The sequence below is a fragment of the Lepidochelys olivacea genome, assembly GCF_965140295.1.
Source record: "Lepidochelys olivacea isolate rLepOli2 genome assembly, chromosome: 3".
Taxonomy (NCBI): domain Eukaryota; kingdom Metazoa; phylum Chordata; order Testudines; family Cheloniidae; genus Lepidochelys; species Lepidochelys olivacea.
Window position 1 is genome coordinate 34,193,686 of NC_140413.1, and position 15,513 is coordinate 34,209,198.

The window sequence follows — 15,513 nt, forward strand, 5'->3', positions numbered from 1 at the left end:
TTCCAAGCTGAAAATACCAGTCTTATTAATCTCTCCTCATATGGAAGCTGTTCCATAGCCCTAATCATTTTTGTTTCCCTTTTCTGTACCTTTTCCAATTCCAATTTATCTTTTTGTGATGAGGTGGCCATATCTGCATGCAGCATTCAAGATGTGGGCATACTATGGATTTATATAGACAATATGATATTTTCTGCCTTATTATCTATCCCTATTCTAATGATTCTCAACATTCTTTTAGCTTTTTTGATGAAAACATCCACTCAATGTGCAGCAGCAGAGAACTATCCACAATGACTCCAATATCTCTTTCTTGAATGGTAAAAGCTTGCAGATTTGTGGTTTCAGGATCGGACTCCTGAGTCATATTAGGATCCATATGTAAATCCGTGGTAGAGCTCATCCTTGAATTGAGGGATCGCCAATCAACCAAAAGCTAATTTAGATGGCATTGTTTTATATGTATAGTAGGATTATGCTTTCCAGTATGCATTACTTTGCATTTATCAGCATTGAATTTCATCTGCCTTTTTGTTGTCCTGACACACAGTTTTGTCAGATCCCTTTGTAACTCTTTACAGTCCATTTTGGATTTAACTATTTTGTAACATCTACAAACTTTGCCACTTCACTGTTTATCCCTTTTTCCAGATCATTTATAAATATGTTGAATAGCACTGACCCCAAAACAGATCCTTGGGGCATCCAGCTATTTACCTCTCTCCACTGTGAACACTGACCATCTATAGATTCCTACCCTTTGTTTCCTATCTTTTAACCACTTTCTGAACCATTAGAGGATCTTCCCTTTTATCCCTGGACTGCTTACTTTTGCTTAAGTGCCTTTGATGATGCACCTTGTCAAAGGCTGCCCTTGGAGCCTTTTGTAAAAATTGGTGTCACATTAGCTATCCTCCAGTCATCTGGCACAGAAGCCAATTTAAGAGATAGGTTACACACTACAGTTAGTAGTTCTGTAATTTCATATTTGAGTTCCTTCAGAATTCTTGGGTGAATATCATCTGGCCCTGGTGACTTATTATTGTTTAATTTATCAGTTTGTTACAAAACCTCCTCTATTGACACCTCGATCTGGGACATTTTCTCAGATTTGTCAGTGAAAAAGAATGGTTCAGATGTGGGAATCTCCATCACAACTTCTGCAGTGAAGACCGATGCGCAGAATTCATTTAGCTTCTCTGTAATGGACTTGTCTTCCTTGAGTGCTCCTTTAGTATCTCAATACTGGCCCCACTGATTGCTTGGCAGGCTTCCTGCTTCTCCTAAACTCTTTAACTTAAAAATTAACATAAAAAACATTTTAAGTCTTTTGTTAGCTGCTTTTCAAGTTCTTTTCTGGCCTGCTTAATTATATTTTTGCACTTCACTTGCCAGAGTTTATTCTTCTTTCTCTTTTCCTCAGTAGGATTTGACTTCCAATTTTTAAAGGATGCCTTTTTGCTTCTAATCATCTCTTTTACTCTGTTGTTTAGCTGCTGTGGCTTTTTTTGGTCCTCATATAATTTTTTAATTTGAGATATACATTTCATTTGAGTTTCTATTATGGTGTTTTTAAAAAGTTTCCATACAGCTTGCAGGTATTTCACTCTTGTGAGTGTTCCTTTTAATTTCAAGCTGCCTCAATTTTGTATAGTTCCCCTTTGTGAATTTAAATGCTACTGTGGTGGGCTTCTTTGGTATTTTTCACCCTACACTGATGGTTAAATTAATTACATTATGGCCACCACTACCGAACAGTTCAGTTATATTCACCTTTTGGACCAGACCCTGTGCTCACTTAGCCTAAATCAATTATTCAGTAGCACTTCTTCCTGCAAGTTGTCCAAATGACTTTAATTGAACTAATCATGGGAGTAAATGCTCAACACAAGCACTGCAGAATATGTTCCTTAGATAGGTTCTTCTGAGCAGGAACTTAATTTCTTCTAAGTGCCAAGTGCACCTATGGTGCTGCGTGAATAACACAGAACTAATAGGGAGATGTGGTCGTTTTTTGAAAATGTCTTCAGCTATTTGGAAAAAAAATCAAACATGACTTTTTAGGTTACTACAAAATTTAAGTTCCCTACAGGTATTCTGGTGGCACCTTCACTAATGTGGCAGGTTGAGTTATACTAGATAAGGGGAACTGTAAAATACAATTCTGACTTCCTCAAATAATACAAGACAAGCAAAGTATCAGACTTTCTCAAACATAGGGTGTAGAATGTAATTACCCCTAAGGCTACTGAAGAAAAATGGGAGGAAAGATTTTCCTTTTAAATTGAAGTCTTGAAGTCAGAAAGCATTTTCTGTGTATGGAAATGTCTTTTAACATAGCTCTGCCAGGTAGAAAATGAACTTTATTTTGAGTGACAGTCTGCTATTTTCTTCTCGGAAATCTTCAGTCTAACTCCATTTCATGGCATGTCGACTCTCTATATGATTACTCCAATATTCAGGTGCAGAGAAGTAAATGTTTCATGAAAGCGATGTCCCTGTCAGTAGTATGCATATCATCTGGCCTCCTGAGCTGTCAGTGAACAGATTGTAGAATTACCATCAGAATACAGGAGCTCATAGCTGCAGGCAGTAAATGGAGAGTCGGTAAGCATATGTCACCAGCATGATATTTTAGCTTCCTATGAATTTGTAAAGTGGAAATAAGCCAGCAATACTGCCGCAACTGCTAACTGTTCTGACTACCCATGTTTCCACATTACACCATATGTTCACAAAATTTGCCACAAAAGGAATAAAAACTGCTTTCCACTTTTCTGAAATATAACATTACTGGATGCTTCAGAGCTGTGTTTGGCTTGATGGAATTTACTTTTTAAGATGGCACAGGGTTTCTATGAAAGTCCACCTAGGAAACTAGGACTAGTTGCCAGCATGGGGGGAGGGAGGATTAGACATCTGGTTCTGTCATGTAGGAAGGAAGGTGCTAGTTATATGTGGGTTTCACAGTCAACTTTTTAATTTGATTCCATATGCAATTTGATAGCCACAGCTGTGTGAATGGATGGACTGCTATCAACATTTGCTATCTGTTTTTGCTCCTACCCTTGGTGAGTTCTGTCTCCCAAATGTTGCAACATTGTTTAGTTACCTTGTTTTTAATTGAAGAGGAGGACTTACGAGAAACAATGGGAGGCTTTTATCTTAAATGTCAGTCCCTCATTTAAAAATATGTAGGTTTTCACTCTTTTTTTTTATTTTTCAATGTATGGGAAAACTGTAATAAAGCAATTTCACCAGACCTTAACCCACTGTAAAACAGGTAAGCAGGTTACCTCATATCACCAGTACATACTATTGTTTGTTATTATTTCACTTTTATATTTCAGTAGTGCCTACAAGCCAACCCAATCAAGGCCCCATTGTGCGAGGTGCTGTACAAACATCTAGAAAGTGACAGTCGCTACTCCCAAGAGATGAAGCGTTGTGCCAGGGGCTATACTGTTAGCAAGTGAGACAATGTCATTTTCTATATGCTGTGTTTTGTCACGAAAGATGAGCCTGAGGTGAAATATGCCCTAGCACAACATACAACTGCTCATTGTCTCTTAGGAGACATGGAATATGACAATGAATGTAATTTTTGTAATAACTCATCCAATAAACAAATTTATGGACATTTCCTTGGCTAAAACCGAATAAATAGGAGCAACCTCAGGTGACCTTCATATTTGGAGGCCTCATACCCAACGCGGATACCTAATGTGAGAAATTAATATAATCTTGGTCAGTTATTACCTCTAATGTCCCATTAGTCCCTGGTCCATAAGAGGCCAGACTTGATTTCCTTCTGGGCATGTTGCAAAAGCCATTTATCTGATAAAGCATTTGGGAACAGTGCACCTATTCTGCCCCTGAATAAAATTATGTTCCTAGGAGGTGAAAAAGCTGTTGGTTTGATTTATTGCCTGGCCAAATTAATTTGTTCCCTGTATGTCACTATTGTAATGCTGCTTGATGATCATTATAGGTCTAATTTTTAGTTTTCCCATGAGAAAGGGTCCCCTGTCCTTTGCAAAACACTCACCTGAGGCCTGACAAACTCACTACACCAAATACAGGTCTTAGTCTTTATGGATAAATATTGTGTAATATTTAAAGTACCTACAAAAAGCTCATAACTTGTCAAGATCCATAATCATCGTGTGATGTATGTATGGGTAATATTTAAGGAATAATTTATGTATATTAAAAGTATGCTTTAGGGACTTGGAGTAAAAATTAGTGATCAGGGAATAACGTGTCTCTCTGATGGTCCATTCAGGCTGGAGGGAGTTCATCACCCCACCCTGGGTAGCCAATGATGCAGTGCAAAGCTTAATTGTAGAGCCTTGCACAATACCAAAACTTTCAATAGAAAGCCATCAGAGGCACCTGCAAACAGTCAAAACCACTTGAAGGTAAAAAAGGAACAGTGCAAGCCAGGGGTTTGCCCTGCCTCTGAATATAAACAAAAGACTGTTTCAGTATAACACAGAGGAGACAGAGTTACTCTGCATCCATTCAGAGGAAATCCCTGAGGAGTAGGGCTGTTTTCATGAATGTTTGGATCCTGGTTCTTGTGAAACCAGCTAGCTCTGCAACTTTGAGGGGGAAAGTCTACTTTATTAGATAGGAAAGTTAACATTAATAAGTGTAGATCCAGGTTTGTGTTTTATGATTTTGTTTTGTATTATAACCAATTGTTTCCATCACTTTCTCTCCTTTCTAGTTAAATCTGTCTTAAATAAACCTACTTTTGTTTTATTATAAGTGCTCACAAGTGCTGTGTAGTTTACAGGAGCTTTGATTTAAGGTACATTGCATCTTGGGGGGCAGAGGATCTGGAATTTCTGTGAGTAGCCACTGTGCGGGGCTGAATATCACAGGGGAACACTTCAACGGGACTCACGGACAGGGGTGCACCTCTTGTAAACCTGCATATGCAAACTGGGTTGGCATAGCCCAGAGGAGAGTGCTTGAGTGGCTGAAAGGCTGGTGGTGTTAAGAGAGTTAACACCCAGCTAGGCACAGGCAAGATTCCCTCATAATAGAGGCAGGAGATAACAAGGTGACTCACAGTCTTGGGTGCCCTAAGAACCATCATAGTACCTAGACCTCTTGTATGGCATTTTATATTGTTGAAATCTAGATACATTAATTATCCTTTAAATCTAGTATATGTTGGCATCCTTTCATCTGGGAGAGATGGTAGAAATTGCAGCCTATCATGTAGATGGTTTGCAATGTTTCATGTGACTGAATAGGCCAATCCGAGATTTTCATGATCTTTGGCAGTTATTGCAAATGTACATATCTTGGTTGGGAGCTGCTTGCTTCCTATGGCTCTTTTCTCTTCATGCTTTAGGAGGCAGCTCCTGTCATGGACTTAGATACCCTGATGGAGACAATGGCACCACTAGTTACGATCACTTGTCAAGATTTCCCATTGGTCAGGATCAATTCCAAATTCCTTCATATCTCGCTTGCATGTGTCTTTATAGTGAAGCTTTGGATGTCCTGTTCTTGTTCCCTCTGATAGCTCCCCATATAGCATGTCCTTGGGTGTGTGTCTGTCTTCCAGCCTACTCAGATGGCCCAGCCAGCGCAGTCGTCTTTGCTGTCACAGCTGGTAAATTTGCCATTTGAAGAACCTCTCCATTGGGGACTTTATCTTGCCATTTTGTGTTGAGTATGCCATGTAAACAACTTCGGTGGAAACTGTTCAACCTTTTCTCCTGATGAGCATCTGTTGTCCATGTTTCCCCACCATACATAAGAGTACTGAGGACGCAAGCTTGGTACACTAGCATGTTGGTCTTGATGGTAAGCTTTGAGTTGTTCCATACTCTTTTAGTTCGTCTGCTAAAGGTGGTTGCAGCCTTTCCAATGTGAACATTGAGTTCTTCATCCAGTGAGAGGTTGAAGGTCACTGTAGAACCTAAATCGCTGAACTAGATCTAGATACTTGAATAAAAATATGCAAGGCCCATATGGACACCTAAACCAATTAAATTCAATTTAAAAAATTAACCAAAAAAAGGACCTTTTATTGATCTTTTATGGAAATTTCCGCATTCAAATTTGGGTTTTTTTCTCCGACACTGAACAACCTATGGTAAATGAGTGTACCAAATTTCAAGGTTCTACTCAATGGCAATATGGAAAGGCAGCATTGTGCTTACAGTGTACTTGCTCACTTTCAGCAATTTTCTTGGCTGCAGTCAGATAAATAGGGCTGGGGACATCTAATCACCTTCATTATTCCAAACTGAAAGCCTCCTGCACCTTAATATGGATAGAAGGAAGCTTCTCCATCTGCTATGACTGGCAAGTTCATGGTTGAAGTTTGATAAAAATGACTGGCAAACTTTACACTTTATTTAAATGTCAGCTTTCAATTTTGGGGTTGGTTTTCTGTTTTGTAGTGTATGATGAATGAAAAAACACCCAGATTACAATATTCTAATTCAATCAGAACATGGAAACTAATTGTCAGTGTGAGTCATCCATTACAAACATGTGTATTATATAGACAAATCACATGGTTTTGGTTCTGGTTTCCTATTGGCAAACAAGGACACTGAACTTCAAAAAGGCAGATTTCAACTAACTCAGAGAAATAGTAGGCCTGGTCCCATGGAGAGATCAGTTAGGAAGAAAAGGAGTCAAAGGGAGCTGGCAATTCCTAAAAGATGTAATAGAGGCTCAACGTCAAGCTATTCTGATGCAGAGGAAAGATAAGAGGAGCCATAGGAAATCAACGTGGCTGCACAAGGAGCGTTTTAGCTAACCAAAAGGGATACATACAGGAAATGGAAGGAGGGGCAGGTCACTAAGGAAATATACATGGGAATAGCACGAGCATGTGGGACAAAACCATGAAAGCCAAGGCAAGGATTGAGTTACAACTGGCAAGGAATGCTGGAGACAACAAGAAGAGGTTCTACAAATATGTCAGACAAAAAAGAAAGGTCAGGGAGGGTGTGGGTCTTCTGCTCAATGGAGAAGGTGAACTTGTAATGGAAGATAAAGCGGAGCTGCTCAATGCCTACTTTCTTTCAATCTTCACACAAAAAGCAACATGTGACTGGATGACTAGTGAAGTTATCATGGACAATATAGGGGAAGAGATACAGATCAGGGTAAGCAAAGAACACGTCAGAGATCCTCTGGCTAATTTGGATTAATTTAAATAATCAGAACCTGATGCTATTCACCCCAGGGTGCTGAAGGAATTAGCTGAAGAAATCTCGGCACCACTGGCAATAATATTTGAAAACTCATGGATGACATCCCAGAAGACCAGAGAAGGGCTAACATGGTGCCCATCTTTAAAAAGGAGGAAAAAGAGAAGCCAGGGAACCATAGACCAGTCAGCCTGACTTTGATACCTGGGAAACTACTAGAACAATGTATAAAACATTCAATTTGCAAATACCTGGAGGATGAAGGGGTGATCACTAGCAGCCAGCACAGACTTACAAAGAACAAATCATGTCACACCAGCTTGATTTCCTTCTTTGACAAGTTGATTGGTTTGGTGGATGGGGGAATGCAGTGGACATAATGTACATGGACTTTAGCAAGGCTTTTAACACAGTCCACATGACATTCTGATAAGGAAGCTGGAGAAATGCAGGCTTGGTAGAACTACTATTAATCATAGAATCATAGAATATCAGGGTTGGAAGGGACCCCAGAAGGTCATCTAGTCCAACCCCCTGCTCGAAGCAGGACCAATTCCCAGTTAAATCATCCCAGCCAGGGCTTTGTCAAGCCTGACCTTAAAAACCTCTAAGGAAGGAGATTCTACCACCTCCCTAGGTAACGCATTCCAGTGTTTCACCACTCTCTTAGTGAAAAAGTTTTTCCTAATATCCAATCTAAACCTCCCCCACTGCAACTTGAGACCATTACTCCTCGTTCTGTCATCTGCTACCATTGAGAACAGTCTAGAGCCATCCTCTTTGGAACCCCCTTTCAGGTAGTTGAAAGCAGCTATCAAATCCCCCCTCATTCTTCTCTTCTGCAGGCTAAACAATCCCAGCTCCCTCAGCCTCTCCTCATAAGTCATGTGTTCCAGTCCCCTAATCATTTTTGTTGCCCTTCGCTGGACTCTCTCCAATTTATCCACATCCTTCTTGAAGTGTGGGGCCCAAAACTGGACACAGTACTCCAGATGAGGCCTCACCAATGTCGAATAGAGGGGAACGATCACGTCCCTCGATCTGCTCGCTATGCCCCTACTTATACATCCCAAAATGCCATTGGCCTTCTTGGCAACAAGGGCACACTGCTGACTCATATCCAGCTTCTCGTCCACTGTCACCCCTAGGTCCTTTTCCGCAGGATACATTATTGGATAAACAACCACAAACAACTATTAATGGAGCGATGAGACAGGGGATGGATTAATGGAATAAGCTGGGAATGGGCAACAGGGGACGGATCACTTGATGATTACCTGCTCTGTTCATTCCCTCTGAAGCACCTGGCATTGGCCACTGCCAGAAGACAGGATACTGGGTGAGATGGACCTTTGCTCTGACTCACTATGGCCGTTCTTATGATGTCATATTGGAAGGAGGTCTCAAGAGGGGTTCGACAGGAATCTGTTCTGGGTCTGGTGTTATTTAACATCTTTATTAAAATGATCTGGATGTAGAAATAGAGAGCACACTGAACAAATTTTCAGATGAGACTAACCGGGGGGATGTTGCAGGGGGGTTGCAAACACTTTGAAGGATAGAACTAAAATTCAAAGAGAGTTTGATAAATTAGAGAATTGGTTATAGACAACAAAATGAAACTCAAAGACAAATGTAAGGTGCTACACTTAGGGAAGAAAAACCAAATGCACAAATACAGAACGGGGAATAACTGGCTTTTCAGCAGCTCTGCTAAGAAGAATCTGGGAGTAGTGATCAATCTCAAGTGCAACATGAGTCAACAATGTGATACTGTTGCAAAAAAAAAAAAAAGCAAATGCAATTTTGGATTGCATTAACAGAGGTCTACCATGCAAATCATGGGAGGTGATAGCACTGCTCTACTCAGTGCTGGTTAGGCCTCAGCTGGAGTACCATGTCTAATTTTGGTCACTGCTATATAGAAAGGATGTAGAGAAGCTAGAAGGGATCCAGAGGCAAGTGACAAAAATGCTCAAAGGGATGGAATGCAAGCAATATGAGCAAAGGCTGAAGGAACTGAGTATGTTTAGTTTGGAAAAGAGGAGATTAAGGAGAGACATCATAGCTACCATAAAAGAGATGGAGAAAAATTGTTCTCTCTTGCCACAGAGGACAGGACAAGAGGCAATGGGTTCAAACTACATATAGCAGATTTAGATTAAATCTCAGGAAAAACTTCTAAACTGTAAGAACAGTTGGGCAATGGAATAGATTGCCTCGGGAGGATGTGAAAGCTCCTGCACTGGGGATTTTCAAAAGAAGGCTGGATAGCCATCTGTCCTGGATAGTTTAGACAACAAATGCTGCATAGCCATCTATCCTGGATGGTTTAGACAACAAATGCTGAATCTTTGCTGGGGGTTAGACTCACTAGACCTTTGTGGTCCCTTTTAATCCGATGGTTCAATGATCATGGAGAAGTGATGGTGGTCTGGGCAATGTCTTTTGACCACACCCAAAAATAGCAATATGCAGACTTGTGAGGAGGGGAAATAAAGTTTCTTTCCATCTTCTCTTCCCTCACATCTCCCTCCTCCTTCCTTGCTTCTACCTCTTTTCCACTCGTGTGGAAGCTTATCCTTGGTTGAGGTTTTAGAGGTCAATCTTCAGCTGTGCTGAGTATGGGTCCAGCTCAGCCATGAAAGATGATGGCAACAGGTGGCTCTACTCTCCCTTTCTACCTCCCCAGATCCTGGTGGAGACGGACTGAACCAGCATTTGCTGCAAGTTTGAGCACCCAGCTGTCTCATACCTATTACTGTCCTCCAGCCCCTGACATGCCCCCCCCCCCATACCAGTGGGCTGCAAGGGGCTTTCACAGAGACAGCTACATAGGTTTTACCCCACCTTAGGAATCCCCCACACCAGGCTGATGAGTCATGAGGCATTTAATGCTTGGCATACCAGGAGCAGATCTACTGAGTAAGAAGGTGCCTTTTTAAAATGGTCTCTTTTCAGAGAAGAACTTCACTTTATGTCTGAGTTGGTTTTTAATTATACAAATACAAATAAAACTTTGGAAACATCTGTTTCTGTTTGTATACACTATAAACCAATTCTGTAAAAGAGAAATCTGCAAAAGAATTTGCTACCAAGGCTGAGATCCTCATTTGCCAAGTTCTAGCTGGGATCTAATCCTATGGCTGTATAATAAATCCTGAAAATGATGTTTATACTAGAAATACGAACAGAACTTTATCCATAATTGCAACATGTTACTATAAATATACATGTTTGCACAACGTATACATGCAATGTATCCACATACATACGCCATATGTAGTGTTTTTATTAGTCACAAGGCACTTAATGTTTGACATATTTTATAAGTAAAAATGCTGTAGCCCTGAACACATTTTAACACTGACAATAATAAAATTATAGCTATATTTATTGTGACAGCTCCACACAGCTGTCACCCTTGATGATGATGTATTGATACAATACGTTAGAGGAGCGAGCATTTGGCTGATGTCTCTCTCAAAAGATAGAAGAACTGCTCCAGTAGCAGATTTGCTTTAATTAAGAAAAAAAGATTAAAGGAGAGAGAAGCAAAAGCACGGGTGACAAATCTATTGCAATGGCACTCCTTCTGGCAAAGGTGCAATCTTTCTAACCCCCATTGCTTTCTAGTAACTCAGAGAAAGAAAAAGAGACATTCAGGTGCTACTTGCACACATTATTCCTGTACCATATCAATGAAAGGAGATACTTCCATTGCAGTATGATTAAAATTCCCTTAGGGAAATTGTCATTATTGTCAATCTAAATCCTTCCCCCTGACCCCACCCCGCCCTCAGCATATTTACTAAGATAAATGTGTCTTTTTTAAAGGGATATTGTCAAGGTTTTTTAAAAGTAATCATGGAAATATTTTTCAGTTTGCGAACAACATAATGATGTATATCTGACTGTCCGTCGGCCCCTCCAATGCACTTGTGCCAACGAGCAGCAGGATAGTAAAATATGCTAACATCCTGATTTCCAAGGAAGGAAACAGGCTTGTAGCTAGCCAGGTAAACAGAAAAAGGAAAGTTGACAGGAGACAAAAATATATGGGGGATGTCTGGGGCATTCCAAAATGTGTGTGTGTGTGTGTGTGTGCGTGCACACGTGCAAAACAAGAAGTAATAGTAACTAATAATTAACCTCTCAGGTATATTTCTGGAGCTCTAGATGGGTGAAATTCATTCCAATGCAAGATGCTTCCACAGTGTTACCAACCATTTTGATTTTATCATGAGTCTTGTGATATTTGGTGTTTGTTCTTAAAGCTCCAGCTACAGGAGTCCAGTGATTCCATGAGAATCTTACGTTTTTAATAAATGAAAGCTGAGTTTCTACCCCACATATGGAAAACCTCTCCCCCCATTAACTCTAAAACAAAAAGACATAACTTAAAAAACTTTTTTAAAAAATCGCAATTTTTAAACCAATGACATGATTTTTTTGATCTGACTCGTGATTTTTAGAATGCTTGGGGTTGGCAGTACTGCCTGCACAATGCTCTGTATACTGATTAACCCCTGAATGTAGGGGTATAGGGACCAGGAGGCCAGCACAGAACTTGAAGTTGCCCTCATTGGAACTTTAAAAATGTTTAAGCCCCAGTTATCTTGAAACTCAGCCAGCACAGAACCCACTTGGGCACACCTCATGTGCCCAGCCAAAGGAGTTGAAGGCAGAATTGCATGGTCTTCTCATTGATCTTTTGAAACACTGGGGGGCACATGGAAAAGACTATATGTTATTATTTTTAAAATCAAATTATTTGTATACAGATCTCACAGTTTGGGGAGTGGGGTTGACTCCTGATGTTTGAAAGTTTGGAGTTGGCAATGCTGTATACGGTGCATTTTATATTTCACTCACAAAACTCAGCAATGGGAACAATTTATATAGCCTTGAAATGTGACACTCTCAGGAGCCTCTGCATTTCCCATCCAGGCTACCCCAAAGTAGAGGATTAAACCAAGAGGATCTGCAAGACAGGAAGGTCTATGCTTTTCCCCCCCGCCCTTCCCCCCATTGTTGCTGGGTAAAAACCCCAAGGGGAGCACAGAGCATGGAGACTTTATGAAATTATACACAGATTTCCTTCTCTAAGTTAGAATTTTGCTGGAATTGTTCCCTTTTCTCCTCCTTCATTCCTTTCCACCTCAGTGCATTAAAGTGAGGTACTCTTATTGATAATCATGTTTATCAAGGTAATGCCTCAGGAGGAGAAATGCCCCAATTTCAGTCCTGTTCAGAGTGGAAAAGGAGTACGTGCAGTTTGTCTGTGAGATGCAGCAGGTTACCAGAACACTAAAGACTTAGCCAAGTCCCCAACACAACACTCTCCCACTACACCAAACTCTGTGGGACCCATGCATGCCCTGCCGCCTCTGCACGAATCTCCCCACCCCAGCTGAACCTCTAGACATCTAAAATTCCCACTCTTTCTGATGGAAACTCTCCCAGACAAACTCACAGACCTAAAAGCTCCCCCAGGTCCCTCTCCCTCCGAAGCAGAAGGGATAGATCACTTATATATTTTCCTTTCAATCCCTCTTGTACTTATTTCTTTTGACCTCCCAGAACAATTGGAAAAAATCACAGAACCCACATTCATTCCCAAAAGAACAAAAACACACGAGAATCCATGGAGCTCCCAGCACCACCTTCCCAATTCTCACCATTGGACAAATCTTCACAGCATGCCTGATTTAGGGATTCCCCTGCACCTATTACTCTTTCCATACCATCACCCCCATGCACATGCAGGCTGCGTCTATGCGTGCAGCTGGAGGGTGCGATTCCCAGCTCACCTAGACATACCCATGCTACTGTTCCAGCCAGTGTGCTAATAATCGCAGCGTAGCTAAGGTAGCATGGGCGGCTCTGAGCAGTGGCCTGAGCTAGACTGAGTCCAGGCTGGTTTGTACTCAGGGTGGCTAGCCCACACCCCCCATGCCATTGCCCATGCGACTGTGACTATACGACAATTTCTGAGCTAGCATGAGGATGTACACTCGATCTGGGATTCACACCCTTAACTCTCTTCCCTTCCTATGTCACCTTTTAAATATGTTCTTTGGTTTTTTCTTCTGTTTTTTCCCTCTCTCCCAGACGTGGCCTTGTGTCTCCATAGCCACAAGAGTGCACTCAGCCACTCTGCTCCAACTATGCTTCACTGCTGAGTCCTTTCTGGGCAGGCAGCAAAGGGCTTCATCTGCCTCTCAGGCACCGTGCTGACCTTATTGCCAACTTCACAGCGCTAGGTGTTGTACTGATAGGATGACATCACACTGCAGAGCTGAGGTGCTCCTGTGCTCTCTCTTTTCTTTCTCTGAGATTTAGGCAATAGTGTATATAATGAGTATTGGCACTGAATTCACTTTCTCCAAGTCTCCCTTTACTGCCTTTAAACAGATGCTCCTTATGTTTGCAATGGGATTAACATTGGCAATACTTTACTGATTAAAAAAAAATTAAAAACCCAAAGTGAAATCCTGTTCCCTTTGCAATCCGTGGAGCCAGGACTTCATTCTCAAATTTTAAAACCGCACCCACCATGCCATATATAAAGGTACCTTATGTTATTAAAATTCTTACATCAAAGGGTTAATTTCAGCTTCTTGTGCTTTGGTAGTCAGGATGGATCTGATTCTTCATTTACAGTGGTGTGAATCCCAGGGACTTCTATGGAAGTACAAGAGATTATGCTGGTGTAAAATTAATGGGAAGGAAGTGTCAGACTCAAAGTTTATACTGAAATCTAGCATTTTGTACAAACTGGATTGTTACAAAATCAGACACATGTAGTATGAGGGCATTTTTATTGCTTTTTTCTATATAGTTTGGCAGCAACAAGCTAACATTTCCCACAGATGTTGATTAAATGAGCCATATGATTGCAGAACCTAATATTTAGAAAGGGCATAACAGAGAGAGATAGCAATTGCCCTTAGTGAAATGAGGGGGTTAATTTCTAAACCAGCCACACACAGGAATTAACTAGCGAAAATGTCTTCTGCTCTCTCCACACACATAGCTTTTGCAATATTACAAAAGCTATGTTAATATCATCAAGGTTGCAAAGGCAAGCACTCAAAAATTGGAACTCCTAGATTCAAGGCTGCCTGTGCAATCTTTTCCAGCCCCTTTGTACACAGACATTATAACAGTCTTTAATTACACAGTCACATACTATTTCTCCCACAAGACTCCAGCTCTCCATAGAATAGACTGTGGTCTGGGAATGAGTCACGATTATGTAGTGAATTAACCTGTTGTCTATAGGATCCTCTCATTTCTTACAGAAGCTGGAAGGTGCACAGACAGTGAGATAGAGGGCTGCAGGAAGGGAAAAGATGGTCTTGTGAGTAAGTTGAATGCTACCCTGGAGAATCAGAGTCTATCCCTGCATATGCCACAGAGTTCCAGTGTGACGCTGGTCAAGTCACTTAAACCAATCCTTTTGCAGGTGACCACTAACTCATGTACTGGGTGCCTAATCTGACACATCTGGGTCCAGATTGGCAGAACTGCTGAGCACTTAAAACTGCAACTGAAGTCCTTGGGAGGTCTGTGTTGAACATATACAGAGACATAAAAATGCTAAGTGTTCTGCATGCATATTCACATGGGGACTGAACTTAATTCTGTCATCTCCTAACTTTTGATTGCTTGATTTTGCAACATTAACTTTCTTTCATTTTTTGTTTGCTGCTTTTTAAAAAAGCAAACCGAAAAGAGCCAAAATTTCATCATGTGGAACCATATTGACACTCACATGAGATGGAACCCGTAGATCCACAGCACAGTCCTTGCCACTTGTGTTACTGAAGTAAGTGGGAACAGTAGTAGGCTGTTATTGTCTGTGCAAACTAGTCACTAGAGAAGGGTGAGATTCACATTTTCCCATTGTGTTCACAGCTATTTGTTGGACAGCAGAGGAATATAGAGACTCAGGAATCTTAGATTCAATTCCAGGTTCTGGAGTGGAGTGTGAGTAGGGCTCACAGAACCTTCTGCTACTTCTGCCCCTCCCCCCTGTACTCCTATCCCTTCTGCCTCCACCCCTTCCCTGGCTCCAGCTCCTGTCTTCCCATACTCCTCTCTCCCCACCAATTGTGGTTTCTGCCTGTTTCCCTTCCTGCTGCTCTTCACCCCTCTGCTTTCAAGTCAGCCCACTTCTCCTTCTCCACACTGTCTGGGCGAAACAAATGGTGGGAAGGGGAGTGGACCTTGAGAGCACATGTGAAACAGTTTCTTAGATCTCATTTCTGGTACACAGCACCACAGTGAGCCATGAGAGCTCAGAGGAGCAACTGAA